Raw genomic sequence first — 12,787 nt, 5'->3', positions numbered from 1 at the left:
ACCCGATCCCCTAGTCCTTCACTTGACTCACATTTACATGTGAATTAGGAATAAGTCTTTATTACCCACAACCAAGTTGCATGATTCCAAGTTTCTATCCAACTGAAACTTGGGTGATGAAAATCTTTCCTTATTTGGTAAATTTAGATACTACCACAAACGAAAGAATCAAATCCATATTGCTAAAATAGAAACATACAAACATCAATTTTCACAAATGCCATTACAAGGAAATATAAACAAGATAAAATTCAAAATTTTATTTATTTATAAAAGGTGCGGAAAAACTTTTCCTTACAATGCAATTACATATGAAAACTATGCTATTACAAATTTCTAAGCAATTTATCATAACTCCTAAGCAGTAGCTCAAAAAATCCGATCATCGAATCAGGCGATCAAAATCCATACTTTCACAATCAGGTTCAACTCACTCTTCTTTTAAGCTTCCTCTCTTTTCTTTGATCCTACAAAACATCAAAATGCGACGCTTTCACATAGTGTATTAAGAATCTCCAAATAGGAGCTCAATAGAGTTACATAGTGGACTTATCTGAAACAGAGTCAAACTTTTTGACTTTATCATCCTTCTGGTCCTTCAACTAGATATGAAAGCTTTGCAACCAATGTCCCTTCTCTTATCAATAGAAACAAATGGACTCCTTGTGAATGGTACACGGGACAATCTCAGACTTAGCCTTTCCCTTTCTCTCGGAAAAAGAAACCTTTTCTGGACTTCCAATGATTCCATTGTCAACGTCAATGGAAGTTTGGGAAGTAGATCTTCCAATCAAATTTTCATTACCAGTGTGCTAAATCATTGTTGATTCAGCAACAATTTGCAAATATGTAAGATCTATAAGGGACATGTCGCGGTCTGTCATATAGTAGTCTTTAACAAACTGACTATACGACTCGAGAAGTGACTGAAGAACCAAGTCAAGAACCAACTTCCTCGACACAACGACTCCTAGCATTCCCAACCTGTTAATGTGTGACTTCATCTCCAAGACATGTGCACACACACAAACTTTCCATCTTGGTGTTTGCTAGCCAATGGGCTTGAGTAACCTTGAACTATTCAAGTCTTTGAACTTGTGGGTTAGGGAGAATTATTGGAGGAGGTGGAGGAAGTGAAGTATGATATTGTGGAATATCTTCATGTGGAAAGCGTTTTCCATTGGATTCAGAGGGATGCATAAAATGAGCATTGTTCGGGAGAAGTGGGCGAATGTTTATGAGGATTGTGAATATTTAGAGTATGGGGGGGGGGTACTTAGGACAATTTAGACACAAATGCATGCTTTGCGGTTTTGGCATAACGGCTGGGGTAGATTGGAGTTGTCATATGTAGTTCTAACATGATAAAATTTAGTTTTGCTTGTGGGCAAGCAAAAGTCAAGTGTGGGGTATTTTGATATGAGCATATCTAGTTATAAAATTCATTCATTATCTTAATACTTTATGTTAATTTTATCTCAAATAATGAACCAAAGGTGCTTAATTAGCTTAAATATTTCACTTTCACTAACAAAGACATGCTCGGATGGAAAAGGAAGCGGAACTGGCGATTGGACGCATGGATCTTGGATTTTGAAGAAAGAAGGACGTTGCTGGACAACTTGACCCCTTGTCAGTGTGTTGGCCATATCTCATGAACCGTAACTCCGATTTATAAGATTCAAAATGTTCTGAAAACTAGACACAATTTCGGATGACTTTCCTGTTTTGGGAAAATGCTGATTCCAAACGGACTCGGCGAGTAGGCCATGAACTCGCCGAGTTGGTCAGAAGTTTCGCGATTCTGGACGCGCTGACTTGCCGTACACGGGTTTTAAGTGACGGACTCGCCGAGTAGGTCACTGGACTCGCTGAGTAGCCTCTGTTTTGTGAAAATTATATAAATGGACTTTCAGATCAATACCCTAGCATATAGAAATGAACCCTTGGAGGCCAATTGTCAACTAAAGGTGCTGCTAGAGCGTGGGAAGCTAAGGAATCAACCATACATTCAATTTTAAGGAGAATCAAGTCAAAATCAAGTTTACTCTTACCTAATCTCTTGTTTGAACTATGTTTTTACCAATTGATTTCGTTTTTGTGCTTGTTTCTGCTGTAATCATGAGCTAAAAACTCATAACTTCTGTTTAGGTAGATGAATTGGTGAACATGGATTGATTATTTGATTAGGATTAATTTTAATTGGTGATTATGTTATATTAAGCTTGTTAAAGAACCTTATGTGTTAACAATAACTATTCTTCTGTTAATAAATCAGTAATTAAGTTCTATGAACATCTCTTAGTTGCTAATTTCATATGACTTACGTGACCACATAGTTGTATGTCTAGGAATAACGAATGTGAAACTAGAATTAACTTGAAGATAGGTAAGTTAATGTGTGAGCTTGTGTGATACACCATAAACAAGAGGTTAATTGAATCACCAATTTGATTAGCTAATTACAAGTCTTTCTAAACCCGTATCAACAAACTAGGAAATTCATTAATTTAGACAACTGGCCATTGCTTGAATTAATCTGTTTTCTAAGGATTAGCTATAGTGAATGTGAATCTAATCACTTTAGTCGGTAACCAATGAAGAATTAATCCGATATATTTATCATAAAATCATCCATGGGAACAAATGATTCGAACCTAAACAGAATGCCTTTTTAATCATTGAATTTAGTTGATCTTTGTTTTCTTAGCTATTAGTTGCTTAATTTGCGTGTTAGTAAAGTATTTAAGTTTCTAGTCTTGCAAAACTAGAGAAAACTCTTTTTTTTACTTGTTTTATTTAGATAATATTAGCATTTGTTTTAATTGTTTATCATTCCCTGTGTTCGATACCCTACTTGCTTGAACTATATTACTAATCGATAGGTACATTGCCTTTCGTGTGTTTATTTTGTGTCTAAGTTAGTAGGATTAAAACTAGTTTGTTTCACACACATCAGTGTGCTTATCCTACCCATTCAGCTAACAACCCTCCACCAGTCAAGGAAGCGGTGGCTGAGAGTGGACACCCATTAGACTGCCATTTTATAGGCAGCAACCTTATACCCCCCTTATACACCGACTTCGTGAATGAGGCCTAGTAACGGTAAAAATGACTTATTCTTATATATATATATATATATATATATATATATATATATATATATATATATATATATATATATATATATAACTTTTAATATTATACTAGTATAAGGGTTAAATTTTAACTTTTAAAATTCTCGGGAAAATTTTGAAACTTGTCAAAACCTTTCATTTCCATAACTTATAGATATTTATGATTTTTAAAGTTGATGAATGAGACTTTTCATATAACTTGAGGAAAAGTTACAAAACTCATAGCAATTATCATATAATTTTCCTATTGATCTAATCTAACTCATAACAAGGCAATTCATATCAAATAATACATATAATTATCCTATTATCTTAATAATTGTCAATTGTCCTTTCATTTTCATAACATATGAGTTTAATGCCATTTTAATGTATGAGAATTTTCATTTTCCATAACTTGATAACAAGTTATGGAGGTCATTAAAATTCATTTAGATCGTTTTCCTAACAACTAAAATTATCACATAATTTATGATCTAACTAAACTCATAATCAAGGTAATTTCTAGTCAACAATTTGAAAGCAATTTTGTTTATCATATAAAAACAACAATTATTTTAAAACTTTGACAATTATCTTATGGTTGAGAACAAGCACCACCATATCATAAAAAACATTTCCAATGATCTAAAACAGTTTGTGGTAGTGTTCCCAATCCAAACCAGGCCAAGAAACTCGAAATTCTGCACACAGGGGCACCAACTCGTCGAGTACATGAACTGAACTCATCGAGTTGGGCTGTTTCTTAGTGGACTCGACGAGTCCGCTAGAGGACTTGGCGAGTCCATCAGTTTGATGCAAAAAAGTTGACTTTTTCAGCTTTGGAAGACTAGTAAGCATCAAATATAATGGAAAACAATCCTATGCTATGATACCACTGTTGGGTTTTGAGCACTATAACACTCCTATGGTGCACAGACAACCCTAAATACTTTGGATCTATGTTTTCTCTAATTATATATGCATATCTACAATTTTCCAAAACATTGTCCTAATTAGCATACAAATTGTCAAATGAATAATTCATCTAGTTAAATGACATACCTTTTAGAAGGACTAGTAGTTATTGACCTTTGAAAGCTTAAGCACCTCAAGTGTGATGCCTCTAATGGTTCACAAACACCATATGCAAGAAGAGGCTTGAGAGAATAATTTATGTGGCACAAAATCAATATCACACTCTAAGTGTGATGTGTTAGCCGATTTTGGCTCTTAGGGGATCCTTTTATAGTGTGGCAAATGCTAGGGTTACACTTTGTAAACTCTAATGACCATTCATATACTTAGGCTCCATGAGTTAACCTCCATGGAATACCCATGGACTATCTCATTGGTTTAGCCCATCCTAAATAACCATGCATCATTAGCCCACACTATTAGAATCATTGATTTACACAATCAATCCCCATATATTTAATTAGTCTCTTTCGATCACTAAATTAATTCCAAATTAATTATTGATCAATACTAATTAAATAATATGATTTCATATTACTATATTATACTTGTAATATATTAATAAATCATAAATAACCTTATTCTCAAAAGTCCACCCTATGAAATTGCACTGGTGAAGGCAACCAAAAAGAACCTTGCTACAATCAGGTCAAGTGCATACTAGTTATAGTTATGGGCTTAGACACCTAATCCAAAAAGTTCACCTCATGAGGCTTCAACTGCCTTGAGGCGTACACGATCACATGCCCCCTATGCATCAAAACTACCCCTAACCCCGAGATACATGCATTACAATACAACACCAAATTGTAACACCGTGATTTCCAAAAACAAAATTTTCATTTAAACGACCAATTTAATATTAAAAACACTTGTTTAAAACTTTATTCACATTCGAATTACAAAACATAGTTTCATTTTCATTATAATAGAAGACCAGGATCCTCCCAAACACAACTCTTTCTTCGGTGTGTACAATCGAACCGTTGCCATCCCGTGTCACTGTAAGAACCTGAAACAACATAACATAAACAACGTAAGCACGAAGCTTAGTGAGTTCCCCAATATACCTTACGCACATACGCCTTCCGGCCCGACCTTCCGGTCCATGTGTCTCAGGGGACTTCCGTCCCTGCTGGGTAAACCTTCCGGCCTTACCCACGCCGACCTTCCGGTCCATCACACATCCTCCGGTCCATGTGTCTCAGGGGACTTCCGTCCCTGCTGGGTAAACCTTCCGGCCTTACCCACGCCGACCTTCCGGTCCATCACACATCATATCGCCTTCCGGCCTATAACATATTCGCCTTCCGGCCCAAAACATACATAGCACATATAACATATAACATACCACATACAGCATACATATCACATATCATATCCGACCTTCCGGTCACACAGTCAAACCCTTCCGGGTACAGTATAGTGAGAAGACTCACCTTGCGGACACTAGAAGATAGCAACTCCTAAAGTCCCTTGCACTTGATACTCCGAGCTACAAGCTCCCTGTAACATCATATATCCCTTATCAATACTTCTATCTTCCACGTTAACTGACCCTAAGAAATCACACCAGTCAACTCTGGTCAACAGTCCATTGTCAGCTCGACTGGACTCGGCGAGTTCCCTGGCGACTCGGCGAGTCTAGTCGTCCTCACCAATTCCTGCAGAATCCCTTTCTACTCGTCGAGTATCCCTCTTGACTCGACGAGGTCCTCGTGGAAGAATCGCGGGGCCACCCCGACTCTACTCGCCGAGTCTGATGAACAACTCGGCGAGTCCCAGTAAATCTTCAAGCTACTCGCCGAGTCTGAAGAACAACTCGGCGAGTCCATGCCATGCAGACGAGTAACTGCTTCCTGAAATACGTATGGTCCCGAAATACACAATCATGGGACCTTCTGGACCTCTAATCATCCTATTACTGGGTTACAAACACTTGGGTAACAACATACTAATTCCTCTAATCACCAAATGGGTTTCACAAACCCTAATCCCATAACACATCAACATAGCAGAGGATAATTCGAGTTCTTACCTGAATAATGAATCCTCTGTGTCCCCAATCCTCAGAATGTGACTCCCTTGCTGCTCCTTTAGCCAATCCCTTCTCTTCCTTGCACAACAATTCTTCCAAGATCAACAATGGCCCTAAGACTTTGCTCCAGATGCACCCACTCGATTTAGGGTTCTTCCCAGAAGGCTAAACTGAACAATGACGGCCAATGAGTGCCTCTTATACGTCCCAACCTGAACGGTTAGGGTTTTTCGCTGACAGCGTAGACTCGCCGAGTCCATATCGGACTCGTCGAGTCCAGTCGCGAACCCACGACCCGGTCTGCGATCCTACTCGGCGAGTCAAGGCTCCAACTCGCCGAGTCCCTTCTTAAAACACCCCCAAATCATAATTATATCAATATTTGAAATTCCAGGCTGTTACAACTCTCCCCCACTAGAACTAGACTTCGCCCTCGAAGTCTCACTCTGAAAATAGTCCCGAATGCTGCTCCCACATACCACGTTCCAGATCGTAGTTCATTTCCGATCCCCTCCGATGCTGCCACTGAACTAACACCCGAGGTATCTCCTTATTCCTCAGAACCTCGATCTCCCGTTCTCTGATGACCACTGGCTTCTCGGCATAATTCAAGCTTGCATCCACCTGAATGGCTTCTAATGGAACCACTGCTGACTCATCCGCTATACACCTCTTCAACTGCGACACGTACCAGTGTCATGGATCCGTCCCAATTCCGTTGACAGCTCCAAACGATAGGCCACCCTTCCTACCTTCGCACCTTCACGAAAAGACCCAACATACCGGGGCCCCCCATTTACCCCTCTTCCTAAATCGAAGCACCCCGTCGGAAATACGAGGTCGCTGACCTGAATCACATACTCGTAACGGCGTCTGCCTGCATAATTTTCCTGTTAACTCTAAACGATCACTTACTCTCTTTAACCTGCTGAGTCTGCTTTGCCAACTAAAGTACGAACTCTGAACTGCTCATCACTCTCTGTAATCGGAAATTACCCAAGATGCACTCTGCTCCAAATCTCAACGATCACTCAACCCATAAGGGTTAGGAAACCCTGAACCACCGGATCCCCGATCCAAAGCCCACTTTGCCCATTCCGGACCGACTGAGAGATCCGTTCTCCCTCTCAGGTCAACTCTCACAAGTTCCCTCTTGCCACCACATACACATACTGAACTAGCCCCAACACTCGCAGGTTGAAAAACCCGATTCACTGATGATATCCTCGAACATCTCCCAAGACGAACCACTAATATCCGTCCTATACCCTGATCAGAATCACACTGAGAATTCCAGATTCTCTATTCCCTTGCATCCATCCTGAGTCTCGTCAAACATCCCAACCGGATGGGTTCCTACTCCCCTTCCGCGAACACGATGCTCACAACCATACTCGAAATACTCTATCCATAGCTCTGCTCTGCAGCTCTCACTTTTGTGAACTTGCACCCCTTCGGAGTTACACCCTCCTCTTTTCCTTTTTCCAAGGAACCCTCTTGGCCATAATGCCACTCCACCCGGTGCCACGGTGCTCGCCCCAAGCGACACCACCCTTTTCGCGTAACCGCTAACCACATACTCTGGTTCCCATTGCAGGGGCTCTCAATCCCATGCACTCTCTCCACTCATCAGAATCACAGCCTTAGCTAAACAAGATCACTAACCCGGGGCCAGACCTTCCAATGCAATCACACTGCACATACGCGATCCGCAAATCTCAAACTGATCCAGCAATACCAACAGAGTCTCCAGTATGACTGGACCGACTCTCATAACACATACTAGCCACTCGAGGCTATATCTCTATGGGTCCGTACACCCAACTCTGCGAACCCTTAGGTTCTAACTCTGGGAACCTTCCGATTCCAGCTCTAGAAACATGCACAACATAATCCCGTGGGATTACTGCAGTACAACCCATCTCGTACCTCAAACGTACCAATACTCTGATCGCAAAATTCCGATTACTTACTCAAACTTGATCCCGACCTCCTCTCAGGCCTCCACAATCAAATGCCCTAGGTCTGTATCTCGCCCCGCATACCCAACACTCGCTCTCGTCGGCCTATACTTTGCGCTGACAAACACTGCTGAATCCCAACAGCTAAGCACCCTTACATACTCACCGATCTCCCGGAGAATTTTATAATTCTCCCCCACTAAAGCACTGACTAACTGCCACCGATCGTCATTAACGACCTTTCAGAACCATCCTGCACAAGGAGAACATTTACCCACTGACTGCTTCCCACAAGCGTAAGCAACCCTCAGCAAAACACATCTCCTCCCTGATCAATCCGCTCAAAAGAATCCGATCTTTCAATTATCCACTCCACAACTGCAGATGTTACCCGTCATTCAACCCAGTGCCGCATCTCCACTATCAACCCTCACGAACGATGACCAACGGAATTCCCAAGCAATAACCCATAACCAAACCCACAACCTGCCAAAGGTTGAACATCGCATCGAAAACCGCACAAGGCTACCGGTACCAAAACGCCAAACTATAATCATACTAAACCATCAGGGAACAACGAATGCCAAGCGAAAACCTGAAGCACCAATTCATAACCATGCCAAACCCGCGAAACAACGAATACTGCATCGAAATCCACACCAGACACCAGCACAAACAATACGCCACAATCAACGCAAGCTACTCAAGACATCAAGAGAGCATCATACCCGCAGCTGCCTCCGGCACTGCTCCGTCTCCCTCTGCCGCAAGCCGATAAGCGCGACCCTGAGCCCTTGGGCTCTGCTCCATCCTGTCCTCCTCCTGAACTCCTCAAGGTGGCCGATGCTAGAGCCTGCACCGGTCCTGCAGGAAACTGAGGACGGTTGACCCTCAAATGTCCAACCTGCCGACACTGATAACAACTCCTGAAATCTCGGATTGGCACTGACTGCCGACAATCCCGTGCACCGTGCCCCTCCTTTCTGCATTTGCGGCATGCACCACTGGGCCAACAAGCTCCGGTGCCATCTCTCTCACACTTCCCACAAGTGTGACCGCTCCGATCCCCCATTCTAACGTCTACGGCATGGGCCGTTTCGGCGCCGACTGCGACTGCATCGGGGCCTGCCTCATCTCACGCAACTGCAACTCAACCTCTAGCTCACGCCACATGGCGGCCTCCTGTCACGGTCTCGCGCCTCTGCGCAGACACGAACTGTCTGATACTCCCCCTTGAGCATACTCGGATATCGGGACATCTGAGCCTGCTCCGAAGCGAACTCAGGGCAAAACATCGCCCTCTCAATAAACATCCCGGTGCTCTCTGTCACCGACTCCAAATCCTGATTCAGCTCAAGGAACTTCCGAGCCAATTTCTCCTTTTCACCCCGCGGAACATAGCGAGTACTGAACATCCCTCTAAATTGATCCCATGAAACTGCAGCCCTCTGTGCATCGGAAAATGACCTCGTGGTCAATCTCTACCAATCCTTCGCCCCGAGCCTCAATAGGTTCAGAGCACACTCCACCCTCTGATCAGCAGGGCATAAACTCGTGGAGAAACACCCCTCCATGTCTGATAACCATCTCATAGCAACAATCGAGTCCTGAACTCCATCGAATGTGGGAGGCTTCGCATAATAGAAGTCCCGATATTGAAAACCCCGACTAGCCCCTTTCTTTGCCGTTGCTACAGCCGCTGTAACCGCCGCGGCAGCCGTCTCTGCGAAAGCCGCATATCGCTCATCAAACTACTTCAATCATAGTGGTCCTGATCGACCCAAACAATTCTGGCGACTCCGCCCGCAACAATGCAGCAACCTCATCACGCCGGATCTCGCGAATCCTCGCATCCCGCTCGTTCGTGCTCGTCCGATCGATAACCGGATAACAAGATAGCCACAAGCATCATCCAATACGAACCATGGTACTCATCCCATGACATCCCTCCTCAACATGCTTCGGTGTATGGTACCTGAACCATAGCACCACTCCTCAATCTGCTCCAATGTGTAGCACTCGAGCCACAACATCTATCCCAAACTGTTCCGATGTATGGTGCCCTGACCATAACATCACTCTGTATCCGATCCGATGTATGGTATCCGAACCATAACATCACCCCTCAATCTGACCCTTAGGACCTTTAGAATGCCCCCTGTATCAAGTATGGGTCCTCTGCTTTCAGTAGTACGGGCCCATACTACCTGCCACATCTACCCATACTTTCCACACGGACCATTCCAGAGTTCCTAAGTAGCCGATAACCCTGCTCTTTCACCCATCTCATTGCGCGTGCTCGCTTTCCAGCGAAATCCTCTACTCTACCAGCGCACTCATTTGGCTTGGTTTACTCCCTAGTCCCTTCCGCCGTCCTCCCACTTCTTTGCTATCAGCTGCTGAAGAGTTCCTAATGATGCCAGCCCTCTACCTCCTGAGTATCGTCATACTCACTTAGTAGCTGACTCCCATCATCGACAACTCCACAAAGCACAAAGCAAGCAGCATTCGAGCATCGAAGCATACTTAGGACTCCCCATCTGTGGTAGCTCCACCTTCTCGGCTCATCCTCGGAAGTACCTCTGTACTCCGTAGCTTTACCCCTTGTGCATCCTAACTAGATGCTCTCACTCATCACATATACACAGAAGCATAACGCACATATAACAGCAAACCCTAGACTAAGGCATCACAAATCAGGCCACTCTAGTCCTAAGATGTGAAATACCTAGCCTGTCTCTAGCATGCAATAATATCTCATAAAGTGCATAATAGATATTTCATAATACAAAAGTAAGAGTATTTTGGGAAATCACTGTTTGGCTCTGGCTGATTGTACACACTGCTCTTTCTTGCTTTCTCTTTGAACTCTTTTTCACTTTTAGAAACCATTTATTTAGAAAACTTTTTCTTACTTCCTTAGTTTGAGTCCAGATTTACCCGTAGGCGCGTCCGAATCCCTCAAACCAAGGCTCTGATACCAATTTGTAACACCGTGATTTCCAAAAACAAAATTTTCATTTAAACGACCAATTTAATATTAAAAACACTTGTTTAAAACTTTATTCACATTCGAATTACAAAACATAGTTTCATTTTCATTATAATAGAAGACCAGGATCCTCCCAAACACAACTCTTTCTTCGGTGTGTACAATCGAACCGTTGCCATCCCGTGTCACTGTAAGAACCTGAAACAACATAACATAAACAACGTAAGCACGAAGCTTAGTGAGTTCCCCAATATACCTTACGCACATACGCCTTCCGGCCCGACCTTCCGGTCCATGTGTCTCAAGGGACTTCTGTCCCTGCTGGGTAAACCTTCCGGCCTTACCCACGCCGACCTTCCGGTCCATCACACATCCTCCGGTCCATGTGTCTCAGGGGACTTCCGTCCCTGCTGGGTAAACCTTCCGGCCTTACCCACGCCGACCTTCCGGTCCATCACACATCATATCGCCTTCCGGCCCATAACATATTCGCCTTCCGGCCCAAAACATACATAGCACATATAACATATAACATACCACATACAGCATACATATCACATATCATATCCGACCTTCCGGTCACACAGTCAAACCCTTCCGGGTACAGTATAGTGAGAAGACTCACCTTGCGGACACTAGAAGATAGCAACTCCTAAAGTCCCTTGCACTTGATACTCCGAGCTACAAGCTCCCTGTAACATCATATATCCCTTATCAATACTTCTATCTTCCACATTAACTGACCCTAAGAAATCACACCAGTCAACTCTGGTCAACAGTCCATTGTCAGCTCGACTGGACTCGGCGAGTTCCCTGGCGACTCGGCGAGTCTAGTCGTCCTCACCAATTCCTGCAGAATCCCTTTCTACTTGTCGAGTATCCCTCTTGACTCGACGAGGTCCTCGTGGAAGAATCGCGGGGCCACCCCGACTCTACTCGCCGAGTCTGATGAACAACTCGGCGAGTCCCAGTAAATCTTCAAGCTACTCGCCGAGTCTGAAGAACAACTCGGCGAGTCCATGCCATGCAGACGAGTAACTGCTTCCTGAAATACGTATGGTCCCGAAATACACAATCATGGGACCTTCTGGACCTCTAATCATCCTATTACTGGGTTACAAACACTTGGGTAACAACATACTAATTCCTCTAATCACCAAATGGGTTTCACAAACCCTAATCCCATAACACATCAACATAGCAGAGGATAATTCGAGTTCTTACCTGAATAATGAATCCTCTGTGTCCCCAATCCTCAGAATGTGACTCCCTTGCTGCTCCTTTAGCCAATCCCTTCTCTTCCTTGCACAACAATTCTTCCAAGATCAACAATGGCCCTAAGACTTTGCTCCAGATGCACCCACTCGATTTAGGGTTCTTCCCAGAAGGCTAAACTGAACAATGACGGCCAATGAGTGCCTCTTATACGTCCCAACCTGAACGGTTAGGGTTTTTCGCTGACAGCGTAGACTCGCCGAGTCCATATCGGACTCGTCGAGTCCAGTCGCGAACCCACGACCCGGTCTGCGATCCTACTCGGCGAGTCAAGGCTCCAACTCGCCGAGTCCCTTCTTAAAACACCCCCAAATCATAATTATATCAATATTTGAAATTCCGGGCTGTTACACAAATCATACAATCCCTCGGGTAGCGCTAAAATCAGCGCCTCACATAATTTGTGTCTCAGGGTCTCGAAAGCCAA

The sequence above is a fragment of the Lactuca serriola genome, chromosome 9, assembly GCF_051521515.1.
Source record: "Lactuca serriola cultivar US96UC23 chromosome 9, Lser_US96UC23_V15, whole genome shotgun sequence".
In the NCBI taxonomy this organism is placed as follows: domain Eukaryota; kingdom Viridiplantae; phylum Streptophyta; class Magnoliopsida; order Asterales; family Asteraceae; genus Lactuca; species Lactuca serriola.
Note: the sequence above shows the minus strand (reverse complement) of the source record.